The 23,930-nt window shown below is 43.1% G+C and overlaps 1 long non-coding RNA gene across 1 annotated transcript in view; it reads left to right on the top strand.

The window, feature by feature from the left end:
• LOC123277371 (uncharacterized) overlaps nt 1-23,930 on the top strand; it is a 261,288-nt gene that overhangs the window by 197,536 nt on the left and 39,822 nt on the right. Inside the window, exons 7-8 of the long non-coding RNA XR_011494568.1 lie at nt 5,732-5,788; nt 23,786-23,912. This is a non-coding gene — a long non-coding RNA (uncharacterized lncRNA). The remainder of the gene's footprint in view (nt 1-5,731; nt 5,789-23,785; nt 23,913-23,930) is intronic.

The following is a 23,930-nucleotide window of genomic DNA, read 5'->3' as shown; positions in this document are numbered from 1 at the left end:
CCTCCGGCAATCCCTCTGAAGCTTACTTTCCTGGACAGTTGGAGATTCTACTAACAGAAATCTTTTGACTCACCTGTGGGGTAAATGCTAGAGACAGCCAGGATGAAATACCTCTGTCTTCCAAACGAACCCTTATTCCTAAGCTCTGCTTCTTATGCCCACTTCCTGGGGCCTGTCCTGTGGAGGGTTCATGTGAATGTCTCTTTTCTACTGAGAAATCAAGGAGGCAGGAGGGGGGTCACTTATTCTGACACTGTTCTAACAGGATGAGAACAAGCCAGCCCCTGTCACAGTGGACCACACAGAGCCACAGGGCAGGGACGCTGCTTCCCTTGAACAAAGTCACCGTTTCCTGGAGGCTGAAGGGGGAATTTCATCTAAAATTCCCTTGCTGGCCCCACAGCAAAGGCCATAAAGTCACTGTTCGTGCCTGGTTCCTTTGATTCTATCCCTTTGTTTACTTTTGATTAACATTTTATGTTCTTTTATTTATTTTTGGACTGATTAAAAAAATAGAGCCATCGGGGCTGGCCCCGTGGCCGAGTGGTTAAGTTCGCGCGCTCCGCTGCAGGCGGCCCAGTGTTTCGTCAGTTCGAATCCTGGGCGCGGACATGGCACCGCTCATCAGACCACGCTGAGGCAGCGTCCCACATGCCACAACTAGAAGAACCCACAACGAAGAATACTCAACTATGTACCGGGGGGCTTTGGGGAGAAAAAGGAAAAAATAAAATCTTAAAAAAAAAAAAAAAATAGAGCCATCGGCTCCCACCTGGAGGCTGACAGGGAAGTAGCAACAGATATTTTTGATTGGATACATTTTTTTCAGGGATTCAAACCAACACATTCCTAGGAGGTTTTCAGAAGGATCTGGTATCTTCCAAGATAAAAATGGGTCTCCCTCTCCTGTGACTAAATAAATTGGAGGCTACATAGATGTTATTTATGTCTAGACTCTGACGTGAAAGAGGGACCCTGGACTTCCCCGTGAAGGGCTCTTCAAGCTAGTGGACAGTCTTTTCTTCTCTGATGCCCTGCTCTGACCTCACTTGCCACCAGTATGCTTTTTGGCCATGCCATTTCTCTGCTTAATCTTCCTGCATCCATTTCACTCAAAGACTTCCCACCGTGGTTAGAATAAAATCCGCGCCTGACGTTGCCCTCCAGATTCTGTATGACCTGGTCGTTATGTTATACTCAGTCCCTCCAGCTCAATCTCACCTTGAGGGCTTGGGTTTATAATTCCTTCTCCTTGCAATGTTCTGTCCCCAATCTTTTGAAACCACAGCTCCAATCTCACCTCTTTGGAGATACTTTCTCATCCCCATCCCTCCTATCTAAACCATTTATGTCATCACATCACCTGTTCTATTTCCTTTCCAGCGTCTGATACTATCTGTCATTTTCTTATTTATTTACTCCCTTATTTGTTTGTTGTCTCTTTCAAAAAGCAGAACATAAATTCCAAGATGGCAGGACATCTTAGATAAATGGCTATATCCTCAGTACTTGAAACACTTCCTGGCACAAAGTCATCATTCAATAAAGATTTATTGAATGAAGTAGCAGATTATTATTATCATATTATTAGCATAGTATAACCAGAATCAGTGGCCTCAGAGAGCCTCTTTTTATCTCTACTTCAAATAAATTCTGTTCTCTTTGCATGTCATGTTGTCCCCTATCCTCTGCTATCCCCACACATTCCCTTTGTCCAGCTTGCCCTTCAAAACTCCATCTACTTATTATCTCCGTCATCCCTCTTGGCCATCCAGAAAGGATCGAGTGCTTCTTCTATGCTTATTCACACTGAGTACTTATGTTCCCAGAGGAAGAGCAGTCCGATTTCCTTTAGTATGTAGAGCATCTGGCATAGGGCTTACCTCCTTGAGAGCCTTAAGGCCTATTTGTTGAATACATGAATGTGTAATTAGAATGTTTGCAAAACATCAACTTTTTTACCTTTCACATTGTACATAAAACACCCATGATACCTGTTTGTTGAACACATGAATGCATAATTAGAATCAGAGAATATTTTCAAACGTATCAACTTTATCACCTTTTCACATTGTACATAAAACACCCATGATGTTCCACAGGAAAGGCATAAGTCATCAGTCTGGTTCTTTTTTTATCTCCTTGTTTAACCTGGTAATTAGCACCTTTAGAGTGCTTCTGTTTTGCCAGACTGCAGCGGAGGCCTTTGCTTGGCTAATCTCCCTCACAACTGCTCCAGGAAGTAGGAGGTGTTGGAACTATTACTGTACACTTGACAAAATCGAACCTGAATTGCCCAGCATCACACCGTCAGTCAATCCTGGGGGCAAGATTTGAACCCAGTCATAGATGGCAGAGCCTTCACTCTTAACCTTACAGCAAGTTTAATATAAATGCCACCAATATCCCCTCTACCCTTGCAGACTCTGTATGGTTGCCAATATTTTATTTTAAAAATCTGATTAGGTTACTACCCTTTTTAAAAGCCTCTCTGGCCTCATGAAGATCTCGTGAACAAATTCTTAGCTCCCTGTTGTAGCAATCACGCTCTTCTCCCCAGCACACTTTTCCCATTGTCCCCTGACAAGAGCACAGTGCTCCAGCTATCCATAGCCTTTTGCTGGGCGCTAAACACATCTTGATTCTTTCTCTCTCTGCTTCTTCATCTTCTCTGGGTTCTACTTGTCCTTCTCGCACCAGCTCATAGACTCTTTATCACCTCCTCTGAGGAGCTGGTTGAGTCCCCCTTGCTGCATCTGCTGCGTTTGATATTTGCCTTAATTATATCTCTCACTATTGTAAATTCTATGTGAGGATTTCTTTCTCTGTCTCTCTTATCAGACAAATTTTTAAGATTAGGGTCTGGTTTTTGTGCCTGTCCCAGTGCTTAGGATTTGCTTTGGAACATGCTATATTCTCAAAAACAAACAAACAAAACACTTGCTAAAAGTAGAAGAATGCACACACCAGAACAGCTAACATGTAAAGATGAAAAACACCAAATATACAAGCTCTTTGGAAGACTCCCTGGCTGTAGCTACTGAAGCTGGACATACCATGTGACTCAGCAATTCTATTCCTGAGTATGTATACTAAAGAGATGGGTGTGTGTGATCATCAAAAGACTTGTTTAAGAAGCTTATGGTAGCACTGTTTGTAATAGCCAAAGACTAGAAATCACTCACATACCTATTAATAGTAGAAGGCATAGATAAATTGTGGTACAGGCATACCAGGGAATATTATACAGCAACAAGAGTGAACAAATTAGAACTTGGATAACATGGATGAATGTTGCAAACAACAACAACGACAAGCCAACACAAAGGAGTCCATCTGTATGACTCCATTTGTGTAAAGTTTAAAAACTGGCAAAACAAATCTGTGGAGTTAGAAGTCTGGAGAGTAGTTACGGTTAGTGGAAGAAGTAGTGACTAGAAGGGGACACAAGGGGGGTAATCTTTTGGTCTTAACCTGGAAGCTGGTTATACAACTATGTTCACTTTGTGAAAATTAATCAAGATGTCATCCTTTTCTGTGTTCGTTTTGTACTTCAATAAAAAGTGGAGATAGAGAGTATAAGAGGAAAGGAAGAGGCATGAATGAGAGAAGGAGAAAGAGAGAGAGAGAAATTTTATGAATAAGTGAGGTTAATAAAAAAAAGTTCTGCATTTTTATGAACTCCCAACTCCTACAATTTACTTCAGCTCTTTGTTCAGAACCACAAGAACTGCATCCAAGTTGGCACAAAATCCTATTTAGTTGGCTGGGGAATTTTACCAAGCCTTGTTTTGTAGCTAAAATTTTATCCAAGTGAATTCCCCATGTTTGTAAATCCCAAGGTGGCCCTCTCAGAATGGACATTTCCTTCTGAGCATCCACATGGCTTCCAGGGAGCATATGGGCAATTCTAACTCATTCAGCTTAAACTGTACTTGTATTTAGCTTGCCACGGGATTCCTGATTGTCAGTTGTGCTTGAAGGAAGTGGATGTGATTAGGTATAGACATCTCTCCCTTTGCAGATGGTGGAAATGATAGGTGCACATACCTCCTGCTACTTTACAATGACTGGATTCTATTCACAAGGCAGTGGTTCAGTCTGACAATACTCACATTGCAATGGTCACATTCATACCTTTTCTGTAGTAAGTCACAAGGCTGTTTTTCTTCCCCATGTCACAGAAGCAGGATTTGATCTGTGTTTGTTGGGTAGAGTAGACACATGAAGATCAAACGCAAGCTTTGTCAAACAGACGGTAGTCCTCTGCTGGGGAAAATGACTTTTTTTCCTTTTCCTAAGGCAAGTAAGTGAGAATTTTAGGAGTTATGATAGTGTTGAATTTCAGATCGGGTAAACTGACAAAGAGCCCTGCTGTGAATCGGAGTGTTTCATTTTGTATGTTTTGGCAGCTCCTTGAAAGCAAAAAGGAAGCCTTGGACTGTCAGCCGCTGTGTTTGATACTCCTTGATGTTGATCCTGGATGTGAAAGAATATTATGCATTTGATTTGAGAGCAGTGTATGTGTGTGCGGTTAGTACATTAGAAGTAACTTGAGGACGAAGAACCACTAAAAGAATCACAGGTCATAAGTCAGCAAGTAAAAAGACTTGAATGACATCCCCTAGCTGCTAACCTTTTCTAGAAAGGTACACACCTTGACTTTTATAGACAGTTAAAAGCAATTGTGTCTGTCCTATATGCTTATAAGATTTATAATTGTCTTTGGTGTGTATATGAGACTATGTGTTCATATATAAATTCAACCGTCAGAGCCTCGTGTATGTGAGGAAAATGTATTAAGCAATGTTTTATTAGCAGAATGCTCAACAATTGACCCGACTCTTTTCCCTTACTGCTTTGACTAAAATTTTCCTCTAAGGTGTTCAGAATTATTTGGATTCCTTATAGATACAAAATCTATTTCTTCTATTTTGTGCTTCAATAAAACTTCAAGTCAAATGTCCCTGGTAATTATTTGCCATTAGTTGTTGTCAGTTAAATATTAATGTGGATAAATTTAAGATTCTCTCCTATAGATTGGCTTAATAGCAAGGGGCTAATACTTGAAAGGTTTGTGGGAGAAGTGAAGTGCAAGGAGAAAGGGAGAGGGGATTTTCAAAAAAGTAAAAGAATGTGTTAGCAGTGTTCCTAATCATTTGAGAAGAGTCACAGACTCCTTTCAGAGTCTGAGAAAGACTACAGATCCTTCCTCAGCACAAAATGCATATGCATGTATGTAAATATCAAATGTTGATGACCGTCTTAGTTTGGATTCCCCCAGAACCAGAGCCAGGGCAAGGATTTGAGGGCAAAAAGTAGTTTATTTGGACAGAACAAGGACTTGTACTGAGGTTGACATGGGGGAGAACAGGCAGGCAATAAAGGGTATATTATTAAGGCACTTTCTACAAAGGTCACTGAAGCTTAAACCCATGGAGAACTCTGAAAACACACACCTCAGTATTATCCCAGCCAAAGACTCCAGCGCTCATCAGGCATTGGTTAGGGCTGCCCCCAGTAGAACCTGAATTCACAGCACATCTGTTGGCAGTGTGCAGGGCAAAGTGGGTTCTGGCAGCCCAAGGGCAGTCCCATGACAGAGATGCAGGTGTTGGCCATGGGAAGTCAAGCTGGTGTGCACAGCAATGGTAAAGCACTCAAGAGAGTATGGTTACGTAGAGTTTGCTATAGATATATCAGGATCTCTTTTTTGTTTGATCGCCTACAGGCCGTCCTGGACCAGTTTCTTAAAGAATTCTGATTGTGGGGAAATGGACAACTAAAGGTAAGAAGGCCAATTTGGAGATGACTTCACCTATTAACATCTTTGAGAAGGGCCAAGTTATATGCCCAACAATATTTTCAACTTGTAAAATTATTCTAGAAGGAAGGGATTCAGCGAGTCAGTGAATACCTTCAGAAAGATTGTGAAGAGTCCTGGGGACTCTTTAAACAACTCTGACTCACTGTGTCTCATAGGACCAACCATGTGACCTCTCTTTATGAGAGAGTCTCCATCTAGGGAATGGTATAACAATAGGCTTTATCATTCTGGGGAAGAAGGGTGCCCAGGCCTATGATGACATGAAACTCAGAGCTTCAATGCCCCTGTATGACACTCTTCTTATTTGTAACCAACTTTATCCCAAGCAATGAATTGAGTCAGCAGGGCAATCTTATCTCAGACTTTAGGAAACTGAGTCTGGAGCATCAAGTGGATGTACCAGAATCACCCAGTGAGTCACTGTCACAGTAGGAATTAGGTGCTAGAACATCTAAATTCCAGGGCATTCTTCAGCTCCCCAGGCCTCACCAGCTCCTCCTGGAAATGGATGTTAATAATAGGCCTGGTCTTCCCATGTGCCAGAATGACTTATTCACAACGTGGGGACAGAGTCATCCACGGGAGGTAAGTTAACTCTTGTAGGCATCATCCCATGACAAAGGCCAGCCTGAAAGCCCTGGGAAATGGTAATAGTGCATACATTATTCCTGTGTTCACTGAACTGGGATCATGAGTTGTCTGATCCATTTTATACTCATGTCATTGACTTTCTTTTGGCATTAATGGACAGGATCAGAAACCCTGCTAAGGTCTCTTGAAATGTTTAGATGAGTGAAGAAATGGTGGATTAATTTGGAAAATATTTGGCAGTTTCTTATAATTTCTTATATATTCGTACACTTACCGTATGACCCAGAAATCCCACTCCTGGGTATTTATCTGAAAGAAATGAAAACTTAGTTTCACACAAAAGCCAAATGTAACTGTCTCTAGCAGCTTTACTCACAATTGCTAAAAGCTAGAAACAATCAGCTGGTGAATGAATAATTGGTATACTAATAATGTACTGTGGTGCATCCAATCAGTAGGATACTATTCAGAAGAAAAAAAAAAATAACGGACTACTGATACATGCAACAGCGTGGGTGAGTCTCTAATACGTTATATTACACGAAAGGAGCCAGACGCAAAAGGCTACACACTGTATAATTCAATTTATTTGATATTCTAGAAAAAGCAAAATTATAAGACAGAAAACAGATCAGTGGTTGCCAGGACCTGGGGATTAGGGAAGTTCAGTCCCAAGGAGCAGCACGAGGAGTGTTTTGGGTGAGAGAACTGTTCTTTATCTTGATTATAGCAATGGTTACATGACTACAGGCATTTGTCAAAATTCATGGAATTGTACACTAAAAAAGGTAAATAAATTATACTTCAGTAAACCTGACACCCCCCCCCCCCAAGAAAGAAAAAATTGTAAATGCATGCTAGGTCACAAAAGTGGTGGTGACATAGGGGAGAGGATTGGAAAGAGAGAAATATCATAAGAGACATATAGAGCTACAACCATAATATAATACTATGTCATGATATCTCTCTCAGAGCCAAAACCGTGGACAGCAGGAGCCCAGGAGCCCAGAAACTTGTGCTTGACCCATTCTAGCAATTATTATAATATTATTATATTTTCTGAAAAGCAAAGTCTTTCACACACACACACACACACACACGCATGCGCGTGCACACACACACACATACACAGAGAATGACAAGCTTTGCAAAGTGCAAACATTTCCATTGCTGCCAAAGGTCGGGCTGAGGATGAAGCTCGAAACCTCGAATTTGTCCAGCTGTCATCTCCCAGTCTCAGTCAATACTGTGAATGTCCAGCTCTATCCCGAACATACCTACAAATACATCTACTTGGAAAATACTGGCACATAAATTTAGAGAGGTTTAAAGTGGGAATGAATACCTCAACCTACGGGGTGGAAAAAACCTGTGCCCTGCTCCTTGTGGGCAACCCAACCTGTTTGAACTGCTAAAAACACTCAGGGCAAAACAAGGAGAGCTGAAAAAAATAAGCTTTTAAGAAAACAGTTCTCTCAATATTCCTAAGTTTAATGGCTCAATATTTAGCATGCGTTTCATAACTCCAGCTTTTTTTGGGTGGAGGTAGGTAGGGGAAATGGGACTATAGTAAAGGGTTTTCAAAACACTTGCTATTTGTAAGGCTTCTTTTTTTATGTACCATAGCGCACGCAGGCTGCTCAGGCGTGGGGTCAGGATGTTTCCTTGCAGTGGAATTGAACACTAATGAGGAAAAGTGGGAAACTGGGTTAGGCTACCATGGAAAATATGAAGAGCCCTGGAAAACGTCAGCCCACGGTCTGACAAATGGTTCCAGGGTTATTGGAGGAACTCTTTTTTCCTTTCCCGTCTTTCCTCCAGGTAGCTTTCAGGATCCCTGAGCTGGAACACTAACAGTGTATTGTCAGTGGGGCCTGCACCCAAGAAGCTTACAATCTAGTGGGACAGAGAGACAGACAGATGGATAGAGAGGTGAACCAGTGAGGTCATGACAAAGTGAGATGAGAGCTGCCACCAAGGGGCAGAGGCCAGGAGGCCAACTGTAGTGGAGACAGACACGCCCTGTTTGTCTCTGGCTCTATCGCTTGCTAGCTGTGTGGCTTTGAACAAACTACTTAAGCTCTCTGAGCCTCAAGTGTTTCATAATAATATATGAAATAATAATAGCATCACCCAAAAATGTTTGAGGATTAAATGAGAAATTTATGCAAAGCGTTTTGAACAGTGCCCAGTACATAGTAGGTGGTCGTAAGTGTTAGCCATGACAGTGATTTCATGGGAGGGGGCTGGAGGCTTCAAAGCAGCAGGGATATTTAAGCTGTCTTCAAAGAAATGTAAGCACAGGCCCGGTAGACACAGAGTACCTGCTTGTGGGGCTGGGAGAATGTTTCAGACAGAGGGAGAAGGATCTGAAAAGGGTTGTAGGTGGGAAAGAGCCTGATACGTTTGAGTTAAGACTGGAGTAAGACCCTTGGAGGACCTAAGGAGTGATAGGACCACGGTATGAAGCCCCTCCCAAATGTAATGTGATATCAATCAGTGTTAAACCATAAAGTAAGAATGAGTCACATTTCTGATTGACCTTTAACAACTGGATTTGACGCTTTGTTTTGAAAAGTTAAACCTCAAATTTCTTCAAAAGAATGTTGCTTTTGTTGTTGTTACTAAGAATGCTAAATCTCCCTGTAGGGGCATCCAGGGACCTCATAGTTAGCTATGGATAGAGTGGTGGAGTTTTTGGAAGATGAAGATTGAAATGTGGGCAGAACCCAAATTGTGAAGGATTGATCTTTGGAACCTTCAGAGGAGTTGGGCAAGGAAAATTTCCTGTTGGTTGAGTGATATGTAAAGGTAACTCTGGTAGGCTTATGGAGAATGGATTTCAGTGGCAGTTCCCGTTGGGAGTGGGGGATATTGGTGGAAGATCAAAACTACCTGAAAAGCTTTTTATAAATATGTAATAACCCTTGGCTCTCCAAGGGAATGGGTTGGGAGATCCAATGAGGAGATAGAATGCAAAGAATCCTGAGACAGAGATTCTTAAGAGACTATTAAATACTACTTCGTTACCCTTCTCATTTCCCTCTACTCACGTTTCTGTCAGGTTTAATTTCACCCTGTCCCACTCATATATGGTAAACTGCAAAATGTGTACAAATATTCTAAATGGCTATTTTTCACTTAGGTCAACCCATATGTAACTTGCCCAGTCTAAAACCAGAAGCGAACCTCCCTTTTATTCCTTTTGAAGACCAGGGGCATCATAGGGACAGAATGCAAGGTGAGGGTGGCAGTCTTTCCACTCTTTATGTGCGCGTAGTGGGGTGGGACCTGCAAATCAGCTTTCATATACACTTGGTAAGAATGTTGCAATTTCATCGCAGTTTGGAGCCAAATCTTGCTTGTTTTTGATATCTAGAATTTCTACTTCGGTTTTCACCCTGTGTTTGTTTACTAAGTCAGAGACATACACATTCTCTTACAAAATAAGAGTGAAATCAGATTCAAGGGAGTGTGGCCACCTAAAGATTTCAGGACTAGGTAGAAGCTACCAGCAACCTACTGTGCGTGTGATTTGGTGTGGTTGTTGTTACTATTTCTTTTTGTCATGAAATAATCAATACACGGTTATATCATGTTTAATGATTTTCAATTGAACAACTGTGGATTTTTCATGGAATTGTGATTTAATCAGTGAATATTTTTCAAGAGCCAGGTGCAGCTTTTTTTTTTGTTTTTTGGTATTCTGAGAACTTTGTTTAAGATTTACTTCAGATACTAGACATCCTTTCATATTCTATAACAGCTCTTTGAAATTCATGTAGCTTTTATTGTCTGAATTTTCACTTGCTTTGTGTTAATTTTTTGTGCATGTTAATAGCTTGCCTTCTCATTGTCATCATTACTGATAAATATTTATTTCCTATCTACTACATGTAAAACACCATGTAAGTATTCTGTGCTTCTGTTCAATTTGGGAAACTTTTTAATTCAGAAAAATACAGAGACTAATATAACAAACACCCATAGAATAAGACTCCAGAATTAATAAACGTTAACATTTTTATTATATTTTCTTAAAAAAAATAATGTATGTGTCAAAATAAATAAACGTTGCTCGTAGAGTTAAATTCCTTTCACTTCCTATGTTTTTGTAGGAAATGGGTCATAGTGTGTTTTTTGAGAGGGATTCCAGACTTACATGACTTCCGGAAACATCTGTAAGTTCATGTATAATCATGTGACTTTTCAGGCAAGTTAATCTTTCTAGGCCTGTTTCTTCATTTATAAAATGACAATAAAAATCGTACCTATCTCCCAGGGTGGTTGTGGGGCTTAACTGAGGTGATACATGTGCCTGATGTATATAGTAAATGCTAAATAAATGTTGGCTAGTGTTACTCCTTTTTTGTTTTTAACTAACATGCTCTCTTACGGGTTCACAGTCCAGCGCAGAAGCAAACAGAAATCTTTACAACATAACGATAAGTGCTGCAATAGAAGTTAGTGCAAAGAAATGTAGATAAGAGAGTGAACAGGGAGGTGAGGAAGGCTTCACAGAGGAGAGGTGAACTTTGATCCATTTTCTGGAGAAGAAATCTGGTTTCATCAAGTGAAGAAAGGAGAAGTCTCTGCGGGCGAAAGACGACAGCACAGAAACAGGCTGATAGTGATGTGCCACAGGGTCCGGAGTGTGGTGGATGGAAGGGAAAGAGATATGGGTGAGTGGTGGGTCGGAGGCACATACGATTCCATGCAAAGAGTAGTAAAGAGTACATTTCCATGTGTTTGTGGATATCTGAGCCTCCTTCTTTCTGGGAACTTAAATTCCAAATTTGAACATTATTATGTTATTTATGAAAAGACTTATAAGTAGTGTCTCTCCACCCCCCGCATGCCCAGTCCTGTAATGTTAGTAACCCACTAATATGCCTCCAGGGGAAACTCTCAAATGCAGTCAGTCTACTATGGTATGAGTTGATATGATGCCATTAACATTGACAAGCAGGGCCACCTGGGCAGTGGCCATGAATTTAGGTCTCCTCAAGCTCCAATGATCCTATTATTGTCTAGAATATGCACTGTTGCTTCTTTTTCATCTATCACCCAGCTGGACCCAGTGAGAAAGTTTGAGGTCTTGGACTCAGCAACTGCTATGCTGTAATCCTCTCTCTGCTGCTTCTCCCTTTGATCCCCAGACCCATTCTCTCTTCTTTTCTTCCCTGCACCTACATCAGGGGCCTGATCCCCATGGACTGCACTCTCAGGCTCCTTCACCCTCTGGCTTTGGTTGGGTTAAGGCAGTGGGAGCGTCTAGCAGGATGTAGGAAGGCAAGAAGAGAGAGAGGTTGGACTATTCCTCTCTCTTCTTCCCAGCTTCTCTGTGGTACTGGTGGTGGCTGTGCTTCTCAGTGGCCACAGCTCCTGCCAGGGGACCCCTCTTCTCTCCTCCTGCCTTATCAGGCTCCAGTGACATCCATTTCCTCCCTGTGCCCCTTCAGCTCCCTACTGTTGCCAGTCCCAGTGCCTGGCCATACCCTGTTGGTTCCTTTAGCTCTGCCCACACCTCCAAAAAGAGCCCCTTTGTTAAATGGTTCTCAGTTAGATCCTTTTGAACATGTCATCTCTTTTCTGCTGGGATCCTGACCCAATCAAGTATCTACTAGTTGTACATGACTTTGTCCAAGGACCTTAACCTCTTGGAGTCTCAGATTCCCTATTTGCAAAATCAGAATAATAGTGTTTCCTACCTCATAAAGTTATTTGGAGGAAATGATGAGATCATGTGTTTTGATATAATGTTTTTAAAGCATCTAGCACGGTTCCTGACACACAGAAGGCTTTTAATAAATATTAGCTACTATTGTCATTGCAAGTATCACTAAAATTGCTCTTCTTATTAATATTCAATAGAATTGAGGGATGTCAGAGCTGGTAAGTACCTGGAACATTGCCAAGGACAGCCCCATCACTTTATATTTGAGGAAACCGAGGCCCAGAATGCTTGCCTAAATTCACACAGCTAATTAGTGGTAGAGCTAAGAATAGTATCAGTCTACATTGAAAGGAGGCCAGCTGTGTTTACCTCAATTCTGTTCACCTTCTTTAATGAAGGTGTTGATTCCTTCAGTGACGTCGCCCACTTGTTTTAGAAATGAGTTACATAAGCCCAACTCCCTCCACTAACACTTTATTTGCTTCCTCTGAGAAGAGCATCATACTGTCCCAAAATAAGCAAGAATTCCAGAGAATACCCCTGTTTCATTGCTCCTGCTCCCTGCTGCTGACTCATTTACTCCTGGGCCTCGGAGCTCTTGCACATCAATCACCCATCCTCAGAAGAACACGCTCGTCGGCGTCACAGCTCAGGCGCTGCTGGAGTTCAGTAATGCCACCCCCGGAGGCTCCGCGGCACCACAGCAGAGGCCACTTTCGGGTTCTCCCTTCTGCACAGAGTGTGGTACCCAGCTAACGATCACATCCAGCTACTGCCCTTTTGCTTTTTAGAATCCATGTCAGGCGATCCTGGTAGGGACAGAACCCAAGCAGATAAGTCTGTTAACCACACGCTTTAACGAGTAGATGAAAAGCGAACCTGTGCTTCGTCATCCCAGCACCGGGCATTCAGATCTTTCTCAGTTTTGTACAGACACACAAATAACCACACATTTCAGGTTGATGTTACCCACTCCTAGGCAAAGGAGACTTCCCTTCTCAAGCTCAAATAAATGCTTAATTCTCTCTCTCTCTTTTTTTTTTTTTTCCAAAACAGTAATAAACTTTAAATTACCTTTTTCCCTTTACTCTCAAAATGTGCTTTGCACCCAGACTGCAAGTGTCTGCCAGGGCCAGGCTGACATTACCTGATCTTATTGCACAGAAAGCCTGTGTTTGCAATATGCCCAAATAAGTGGTTGATTCAAGGAAAAAAATATTAGTCAAACCATTTGTTTCACTGAATTAACGAATCAGTTCAGGTGGAGTAGGCGAGCCAGTGGCCGAGTAGGCAGAGCTGCGTGTCCTGGGATGATCTCTCCTGCCTTCATTACAGGGAGGGTCGGCTCTCAGGGCGATCCTAAAGGAACTGCCTTGGGCTCAAGGCAACATTTTCTCTCCGCAGCTTATTCTTTACCATTCCCAGTAGACCTTTGAACCCCTTTTCAGACCACCTTCAACCCAGCCCCAAGCAAGTTTTGCCTTGTCATGCTTGGATGCTAGAAAGAGAATGCAAAGACCTGAGCTTTCTCTTGTTTCTTTTCTTATTTTTGACATGTGATCTTTTAAAACTAGACAACCCCCCACCCCCCAAGAAAAAAACAGTAGGAGGACATTTGCTGTAGCATCTAAAGGACAGGGACAAAGAGAAAGCTAGAAAGTAATACAGAAATGTTGAGAAAAATAGCACGAAAATGTCAAAAGTAGAGGAAGGAAACTACTACATGGAGCACACCTACTATGCGTCACACATTTTCACATGTGTATCTTATTCGATTTTTACAGTAACCCAGTGAGGTCTATGCACAGAGAGCATCTGTGTACAGTAGTGTAGGTTGTTCACCGCACAAGGGGCACGGGGAGAGGTGAGGGTGTTGGAACCCAGCCTGTGTTCTGCCCAACATGCTGTGAGTCAGCCTAGAGGAAGACATATCTTTTTTTTGGTTTGCACAAAGGCATTATATTAGTTTGGGTTCCCCCAAAGCAGCCCTTGGGCAAAGATTTGGAGGCAGGCCATTTATTGGGAGGTAATTCCAGGAAGCATGGTGGGGAAGTGAGGTGAGAAAAGGAAGGAAGGAAGGCCAAGAAAGGGTGGGTTGATGAGTGGTTCCCCTTATGAGCAACTGAGGTTTAATCCCATCAGGGACCCTCTGACAGACTGTGTGGCATATGCTTCAGAACTGTCCTAATGGGGGGCAAGACCCTGAGTATTTCTTTACCAACTCCCATCCCTCACGAGGGAAGGGATGCTCCTGGGGCATTAATACCTTAGCACATGGGTCGAGCACAGTCCTGTGGCCACAGAGCAACCTCAGGCAGAGAGACATACAGGAGGCCACCTCTGTCTTTGGAAGCTGCCTGCTGGTGACCTCAGGTGGACCAAGGGGTCATTGGCGGGCTTGAGAGCCAGAATACTCTGGAAGGGGGCTTATCTGCATACAGACATGATTTGGTTCATTGGACATCTGTCTTTCAACTGTTCCTCTTTCAGTAACTAAAATGATCATAAAAATGTCAATTATCCTGCCTTTGAAAGGAGAGTAAATGGCAAAAGATTAATTCCGGAAGGCTGGGTGTCTGACCGTGTTCCAGACACAGGGTCATCATTTTATATCATTACATGAATTCTCAGTAATGAATAATTCCATTTTAGAATATGAATATTTTATATTCTACTGCATATAAAAGTTTTACCAGCCTTTTCCATTTCTCTGAATTTATTCAACATGAAGTAAGTTGCCTGGTGGTTAAAGACAGACAAGAACTTCCTGAGCTTCCAGCACTGCATCCAAGGCTTCCTTGCCACCTGTGTCTGTTTTGTAGTATTAATGAATGACAACGTGACACACTGAGCGTTCTAAAAATACGTCTGGGAATGTTGCATAGATTTAGTGTGTGGTGATGGATGTGCATGTGTTTGTATGCATGCATGTGTGTTTATGCATCTAGATCCTTCCACCATTTGCATATTAGCCCCGCAGGAATTGCCAGCCCAGTGAACCCCTTGGAAGCCCCCATGCTCTGCATTAAGCATTGAGGCCAGGGCTTTGCTGCCCATGGCAGGATCCCACAGCTGTGCAGTCACTCCTGAGCAGGAATTCTCTCTGTCTCACCCGTTCTGTTCCTTGGGCTGCCAAATGGTTGCTTAGAAGCTTTCATGCTGTGGTGCTGTTTTGTTGTTTCATGTTAGTATGCCCGTAAGCATTTTATAGTCAAAGAGAGAAAAGAAGACAGGAGAGAAATCAATTCCAATTTCAGCAGCAAGGCATGGTGTGAATAGTATCACTTGGGGAAGGCTAAGAATTGTAAGTATTTGAGTGGCAGTGTCTTCCAGTTAAGTCCACTGTCCCATTTTAGAGGTGAAAAAACCGAGGCCCAGGCAACTGAAGTAGCTTGTTCAAGGCCCCACAGACTCTGGTCTGCCTGTCTCCTGGGGTCTCTCTTCTGTACTGGGATGCTTGTGTTCTTGTCTCAGGCCCTACCAGCAGAATCTCTGTGCGCTTGGGAAAGCCACATACGTGCTGATTTTTCTCAGTGTGTCCTTTGTCCTTCTTGCCCTGCTCTGTGTCCAGGAAGCTGGGGTCACTTCCTTCACCTCCTAGCTTCTAGCTGATGCTGAAGAAAGGTTGGGGTATTTTTCTCCACATTCCTTCAGGTCAGGTTATGGTTTTCATAGTGGCTGTGCTCCTCAGGAATGGCCATAGCTCCAGTGAGGTGGCCTCCCTCCCCACAGCTGCGGTTCCTGGGCGATTCCCGACACTGTGCTCCCTCCTTCTGTTCTAAGTCTGGGGTAGCAAAGGCTCCCCACTGTTGCCTGCACCTGGATGGCTCACCCAGCTCTCTTCCTTCATGCTGTCCGTACTTCTGTTCAGTTAAACCATCTGAGCACACTGGGGGCTCCCTGCTAGGCTAGAAGCATACACTGAGGGCAGAGTTTTCCCTTTGAGAAATGGGGATAAAAACTGTCTACTCGGGTTTTGATGAGGATCATGTATGTAAACCTGCCGTGTCTGGCCCAGATGAGCGCTCATTTTAACCAGCAGTCATGACAGAGACTTGGCCCACCCACGGCTATGCTTTACCTAGTTTTCATGCTGACATCTGACAGTAGCACCCCAACCATCCTTCTCCATCCCTCAGGTCAGCTAAATTGATACCTCATGGCTGAGTCTTCCAGTTTTCATTTTGAAGGCAGTGAAATTGCAAACCGATTCCTCGACCTGGGTGCAAAACAGTAAGACATCCCACATTCCAGCTTTATATCTCAGGCAGCTGCTTGCATTGATCTGCAAAGGATGCCCTGCCTCTCCTGCCTCCGCCTTTTACTTGAAAGCCAAGCGAGAGTGACTCACTGGGCCCTAATGCAGCAAAGAAGGGAAACAAGTTCTCAACACGCAGGGTGGCCCCGGCCACGCTCCACTTTCGAGTTCTGAGCACAGCACCAGGACCGGCCTCAGGGAAAGACAGATAGGACAGGCTGCTCTAAGGGCCCTGCTCCACAGTCCTCACTCCACTCTGCCAGTCTCCGCCCTGTGACATGTGCCTCTTCGCAGTCCCCACTACCACCTTCCCCATCTCCAGAATTCTGACCCTCAGGCTTCAAGGACTCCACTGAAGATCACCTCACACCACTTTAATGTCAGTCAGTAAAGTCCCACTAACACGTATGGATACTTAGAACCTGCAGGGGCTACCTTAGGTGCGGGGAAGACAAAAATGATCAAGATGTCGTTATTTCATCTGTGCCAACAAGTACTATTGTGGTTATCTGTGAAATTACCTAATTAATTAAGATAAACATTACAAACAACCTGCTAATCAGAGAGGGCCCTTCTAGTTGGTTCTGGCTATGCTTTGTTAGTAGTGAAGAGTGTGGATTTTGGAGCCAGTCTGCCCTGCATTTAAAATTCAGCTCTACCACGTACTTGCTTCATGACTTTGAGAAGGAAACTTAACCTCTCCGTCCAGTGTGTACTGGGGCCAACCTGAGAAACTCAAGTGTGTGTAACTCTTCCCAGCTCTGCATTCGCCGACGTCAGATTGGTGGTTTAAATTCTCCCGTATCATAGTGAAGATTTAGCCCACAGACATTGGCAGATGTTACACATGGGGGCTCTTTTGCCTGGAGAATCAGTTGTTAACATTTGCCGGCACACTGCTGCCTGTTTCTCTGTATTTCTTTGGCCTCTAGGATAAAACTAGCCAACTCTGGTGGTCTAGTGGTTAAGATTCGATGCTCTCACTGTGGCAGCCCGGGCTCATTTCCTGGTCAGGGAACCACACCACCCATCTGTCGGTTGTCACACTGTGGAGGCTGCATGTTGCTGTGATGCTGAAAGTATTTACTGGCGGTGATGCCACCAATATGTCAAATACCAGCACGGTCACCCATGGTTTCAACAGAGCTTCCAGAGTAAGACAGACTAGAAAAAAGGACCTGGCCACCCACTTCTGAAAAAATTGGCCATGAAAACCCTATGAATAGCAGTGGAGCATTGTCTGTTATAGCGCTGGAAGGTGAGAGGATGGTGCAAAAAGAGGGGAAGGGTGCTGCTCTGCTGTCCACAGGATCGCTAGGAGACAGAGGCAACTCGATGGCAGTAACTAGAAGAAGAATAGAACTAAACAGTAGCTACTTCATTGGATTGCTGTGAGGACTAAATGATATTGAAGACATACGTGTCACATGGCTTTTGCTAAATATATATGATCTGCTATTGTGATTATTGTATAGTCATGTGCCACATATCAACGGGGCTACTTTCTGAGAAATGTGCCATTAGGTGATTTCATCATGCAAACATCATAGAGTGCACTTACACAAACCTAGATGGTACAGCCTACTACACACCTAGGCTCTATGGTACTAATCTTATGGACCACTGTGGTATATGCGGTCCGTTGTTGACCCACACATCATTATGAGGCACATGGTTGTAATAGTCAGTGGAATTTCTCCTTGGGATTCTTTTGGCTAGTGATACAGCAACCAGGTATTCTAGAAATTGCAGGCTGTGCTGGCTGAGAGTGATGAAGTCCCTTCCAAATCCTTATCTAGACTCTTCTAAGACTCAGGTTTCTAAGACAAAGAAAAACACGAAAGCCACTCTTTGCTTAGGAATGACTCAGCTTCCCTTTAGGAAAGCACAACTCTGCTTCCCAGGAATCAACAGTGATTATTGATAGAAGGAATGACCCTGTTGACCCTGGGTGATCCTCAGATTGCTGGGGAAGGAAGGAGCTTGTTGAGTAAGTGCTGACCTGCAAAAAGCACCAGCGCAGATGTCCAACATTTCACTGTTGAGAAGCTGGGGTTGAGTTTCTGGGGTTGCTTGGGAGGGTTCAGGACATACTGCAGGGTAATAGGAAGGACATGGGGTGAGAAAAAGGTTCCTGCCAAGTTACTGAGAGACACATGATAGCCACCAGGGAATGGAGAGTCAGGTTTAATATTGTTTCTGCTCCACACTTAATAATTGAGGTCAGTGGTTTATCAAGTTGTCACTGAGGGCCACAGGGAGGCCAGGCTTCTAAGGGCAGAGAGGCAGCAGTGAAGGCTGAGGCTGCGGGAAGTATAACGACAGTTTAGAGCACTAACCCTCACCACTGATGTGACTGGGAGGCATTCAGAAGACTCTTGGCCCTTGACTTTTCGCTGTGCCCAAATTCCCACTGTTATATTAGCTCTTGAAGAACCTTTGGAAATGTGTGGTTTCCCACCAAGTTAGGGCAAAGTTGCCTAAAAGGCAAGTATCACATTAATACAGGTGCTCCTGTCTGATTAGTTATCACCTGTGGTCCCATATCTGGAAGCAGGATCTAGAAACTGCACACTGGATGATCATACTTTCTTTCGATGAGATGTGTGTGATGAAAAGTGTAGAAAGACTTGATGTAAGGGATGCTTTTGGTCCAATGGGCAGCCAGAGTAGGGACCCTGGGAAGCCAGAGGGTGTGTCTTCTCTTGGGGAATACAGTGCTAGGTGCAGAGAGGGCAAAACGAGACAGGGAGTCTGGCCAGTATGCAAGATGGGAGCTTAAGGCCAGGGGTGGGGCCCACAGGAAGCACGAGGGACACAGCTGGTTGCTGGACCTTTTTCCCGTGCTAACTGATGAGTTAGAAGGCTCAACAGGAAAGAAACTTCTGATAGCAAATCTTCAAAAACGGGAAGGGCATTGGGAGGGCAGTAACCACGAAGGGGCTCCGCGGCCTTGTTGGCAGCAGGGACAGTGTATTTTTGGCCTGCGGATCTCACGAGCAGGGAGAAATCAGGAAAGGGAAGCTGAGCATTTAATCCCACATAGATCATGGGCTAATCGCACCGATTTAGTGCTTGTAAGTGAGAAGTTGTGAAGGCTTTTCGACAGCCTTGAAGTCACAGGCGTTAGTGGATAGATGGCCTGAGCCCAGAGGGAGGCATGTCCATCACCTGACTCTGCCTAAAGGCAGAGTCCCACGCTCCCATGGCACGCTCCCACTTCTTTAATACTCCCAGGAAGAACCAGGTTAAACAGAAGTACTCATAACAGTGCTCTAATTTAGTATCTTCTCAATCTCTCCCTGTTCTCTCCACCAGTGATCAGTTTCTCTCTCTCGTCCTGAGGGGCATCTACCGTTAGAAGCAGAGGTTTTGAATCTTGCAGAAGTCACTTTAGCATGCAAGAGAGAGGCAATCTTTCCTCCACCAAGTAAATCTATATTAAATACACTAAATGCCAGGGATACGCCTTGCACTGGGGGTGCAGTGGTGAGGGGTGAGGCCCAGAGCGTGTCCTCCCGTCACTCACAGCTGTTGTCTGGCTTTCTCAGGACTCTTCAGAGCTGGCCATCATGACTCCTCAAACTCCTTCTGTTTTTCTCCCTTATACTCTAGGAAGCAAAGTAAATTCAAATCCAAGGTGCTGGGGATAGGAGTTTCTTTGCTAAGGATGCAGACTTTATGTTTTGCCTCTAAATTTGTCCTGCCACCTGCTCCACTTTGAATTAACACTGAGGAAATATTATTTTCTCATCTGTGAAATGATGGAAGCTCATGGTTCATGCTCAGTGAGAGCATGTGAGGGTCCGTGAAACAGTGCATCAGAAGTACTTAAAGTGCCTGACACTTAGTAAGCACTCAGTAAATGTTAACTATTGTTATTGTTGATGATACTATTTAAAATGGTCCAAAATTGTATCGGATAAGGGCCTATTGTCGAATGTCTGAAGAAAGGTTAACTCCTTTTAGGAAGATTTACTTATTCCTGGTAGACGAGTGTATTCACACTTCAGACTAGATTGCTGACAAACCTAAGTGAATATTCGGTTTTCAGTTTTGTCACAAACCTTCTGCACGCGCCCATATTGAAAGACGAAGACGGTACAGTTTTTTGCTTTGAGAGAAAGAAGGAGAGTGAGAACGTACCAACAAATGAATGGATTTATTTTGGTGAGCAACATTTTCTCTTGGTCTTATAATGATATGCTCTTGCTCTTAAAATGTGTGGCAAGATATTTATTTTGTTTTAGAATCTTCAGTTGTTTTTCCTTTTTAAAGTATACCTTCTGAAGAAACAAGTCTTTCAATTGACATTGTAAATGAATCATAAAAGAAGTGTTGCTGCTTTCCTTTTGAGGGGGTTTTAGGTTTTTTTGTGTGTGTTAAGTTTTAGCAACAGGAAAATATGGATTTTCAACATCCTCAGCGATATGATAAAATGGAAACATACGTCCCTTGTTTGTCCATTATTAGAAACCATGAGAAAACACACAAATCACTCACAGACCTTCTGGAAAGGTTGATTGTCAAAAAGCCTCCTGCTCCCTTTATTTTTCTAAAACGAAATGGGTATTAGAGTTTCAAAAAAGCAAGTTTGATAAAAAGCAGCTGATGGAAGGCCCACATTGCATTGGGTCAGTTATTTTTATTGCAGAAACACTAGAGAGTGGATGAGAGATGAATCACTGTGCACAGGAGCCTGCCTACACCTGCACACGCTTTTTGGCCTACATGGCCGAAGAGGCTGATATTACTGGCAATTGATTGGAAATCCCTCCTTGCCTTTTCTTAAACCGTAGCCACATTTGTGCAAAAGCAAGTTAATGATTGGGCGTGGGCAGTAACTTATGAGTTAAAGATATTCATCAAACCTTTGGGAAATTAGAGGTCTTGCCCAACTTTGCTGAGAATGCTACATACAAACCAACTTTTAGAATCATTCAGCCTTTTCTTTGGCTCCTTAGCATAGAAAGGGCATATCTAGGTCTTTGGCTATATTTTGACAAAATAAAAAATTCCCTTCTGTATCCCCAGCACCTATAATGCTGCCTGATGTTGAATAAAGACGTGATAAACACTTGTGGGCTGGAGGGACCCCAGCAGCACGGATGCCCAATTATTTTTTAAATGAACTTGATTAAGATGCCCGGATGTCATGGTCAAGATGCCTGCCTTCAGCTGAAGTTCTTGTACACTGAGGAATTGAAATAATTTGGTCCCCCTGGCCCTTATTGCCTCCTCTGCAAACAAAGGGCTTGGGCTTTGTCTGGTTATTTCCAGTTCAGTGAAAGAGAGAAGTCAAATTCACTTTATGTTGTCAAGGGGTTCCTTTTTTTCTGTACAAGATACCGGTTTTTAGGTTGCTTTCCTTCTTTTTAATTTTTCTCCTGTTCTTTCAGCTTTTCTGCTGTTTTCTCTGTATAGTTACCCACCAGAAAATAGGCGAAGGCAAGGGAAAAATACCCTCATGCCCTAATTCTGTTCTTTAGTGTATCCCCAAAAGACCTCATTGTAGAAATACTGTTAGGATGTTATGTTCCCTGTGGGTTTCTATTTTTATTGCTCTCTCTGACTTATATTTTCATGTTTTTTGCAAGTTTGGCTATAATTTATTATCCCAGATAAGGTGAAGAGTAATACTATTACTTGTTCTTTTAGCTGGACATTAGCAAAAACTACCTGATTATCCCTAAGACATCTTGCTCCAGCCACCTTGCAATGTGGCTATTTTAACTACTTCATGTGACTATTAACCATGTGCCTAAAGGAAATAGATAAAGCTTGAGACAGTTCAGCTTGGCAAATGTTTATTTATCATCTGCCATCTGCTTGGTTCTTGTGTTAGGTGTATAGAGGTTACAAAGATGAGTATGTCAGAGCTTATGATGGAGGAGACAGGAGAAGCTGAGTGAGAATTTACTTATGTACAAGTTTACTTATGTATCATATGAAAGACCCAAAGTGCTTAGAAGATTAAAGCCAGGGAGAGATTATGTATGTGTGTGGAGGTGATGTGTTTGGTGAAGTCTTTGGGTTTTGACAAGGTAGGGTCTTTCTGTACCCATGAGTGCTGGGATATGGAATTCAGACCTTCCTCTCTTGGCAATGGGGTGTCATGGAAGGCTATTACGCTGGGAAACCATGACCCCACCCATGCTTTGAGGAAGATGAATCTGCCAGAAGAAGTGTTTGGGGTAGTTGGAGGATGAGGGGTGGGGGGCGGGGGGCCTGCAAGGAGCCTTCTCCGTGTCCTACTCCTGGTTGTAAGGCTTCTTTGCCAATCCCCACTCCATGTGGTTGGAGCAGCTCACAGCTATAAAAATGTGTTGACCCAAGAGGTTTAATATTAACCAAAGTTATAGTCAAAGTCAATTTGGAGGATTCAAGAAAAAATCTGATGCTAATAGAGAAACAGAAGTCAATATTTGTAATGTGAGTCACAGGCTCGAAATAGAAAAGTAGAACACATCACTGCGACAGCTCCCAGAGGGCTGTGGGTTACACAGTGCAGCAGATCTGTGAACCAGGCTTCGCCACCCTCTTGGTCTATTTTAAAATTTCCTCTGACCCCTTCCTCTAATTCCTAAATTCCAGAGCATGATATTCTAGTGGAATTTACCAGATATCCAGCCCCGGTGAAGTCATGGCTTGTTTTGAGTGGGTCAATGGAAAAAAGATTTTTTTCCCAGTTATGTGTAACCTTTCTCTCTAGTGACGTGACATGGAACTAACTTATCATGATTTTATTTTGTCATCCACATTTCATTCCACAGTGGTTATCGTTGTTTAAGTCTAATCTCTTGCCTATTGCCTATTTTGTAGAAGGCACAAAAAGATGTGAAGGAAACAGAAATATCCAGAATGATGCATATTTTTTGGCTTTATCAAAGGTTTGATATATTAATACCAAAAAGAGAGGTGTTGTCCACTGAAGGGCTCTAACAGGTTAGGGAGCTTCTGGAATTTTCCTTGATAAAATGGTCCTTGTGAGCATTGATGTGGCCTTGTCCTAGCTCTGATGTTAATCCCCAACTGAGGCTTGAGTGTGTTTTACTGAGAAAGTTTGGAAAACTAGAGGATTAATGAGGATGAATGAGAAAAAGGGGAAAACTGTAGCAAGCATACCCTGTGAGCAGAAGTTCCTTTCTTAACCTAGTGCCTACCTAGGTTATGGTGTGGAATGTGCCACAAGAAAGGCTAAAATTAGCTGCACTTCACTCAACGTATGGGAACATCATGGGGCCAGATAGCATCTTCTCATTAGTGCCCACAGGAAGAGCAACTCATTGAAAACTGAGTCTTCAAGGGCTACAGCGGGTATGATTATAGTCTGATATTTACAGCTCAGCCTCTCCTTAAAATGAATCCTCTGGAAGGCCTGAGAAATGTGTTATACTCAATTTTCCCTGATTCCTTTTTATTTGGTTTGCAGGAAACCCAGTTTATGACAACATCTTGGACAACATCTGCTTCAGTGAGGAACTTATATTACCTGCTGATGAGACTGAAGATGATCAGATAAGGAAGAAACAGGAAGTGGTGATGGTGGATGGGCCAGGGTAGGGTTGACCGGCAAT

The sequence above is a fragment of the Equus asinus genome, chromosome 15 (assembly GCF_041296235.1).
Source record: "Equus asinus isolate D_3611 breed Donkey chromosome 15, EquAss-T2T_v2, whole genome shotgun sequence".
Lineage (NCBI taxonomy): Eukaryota > Metazoa > Chordata > Mammalia > Perissodactyla > Equidae > Equus > Equus asinus.
This window is presented reverse-complemented; position numbering and strand designations above follow the sequence as displayed.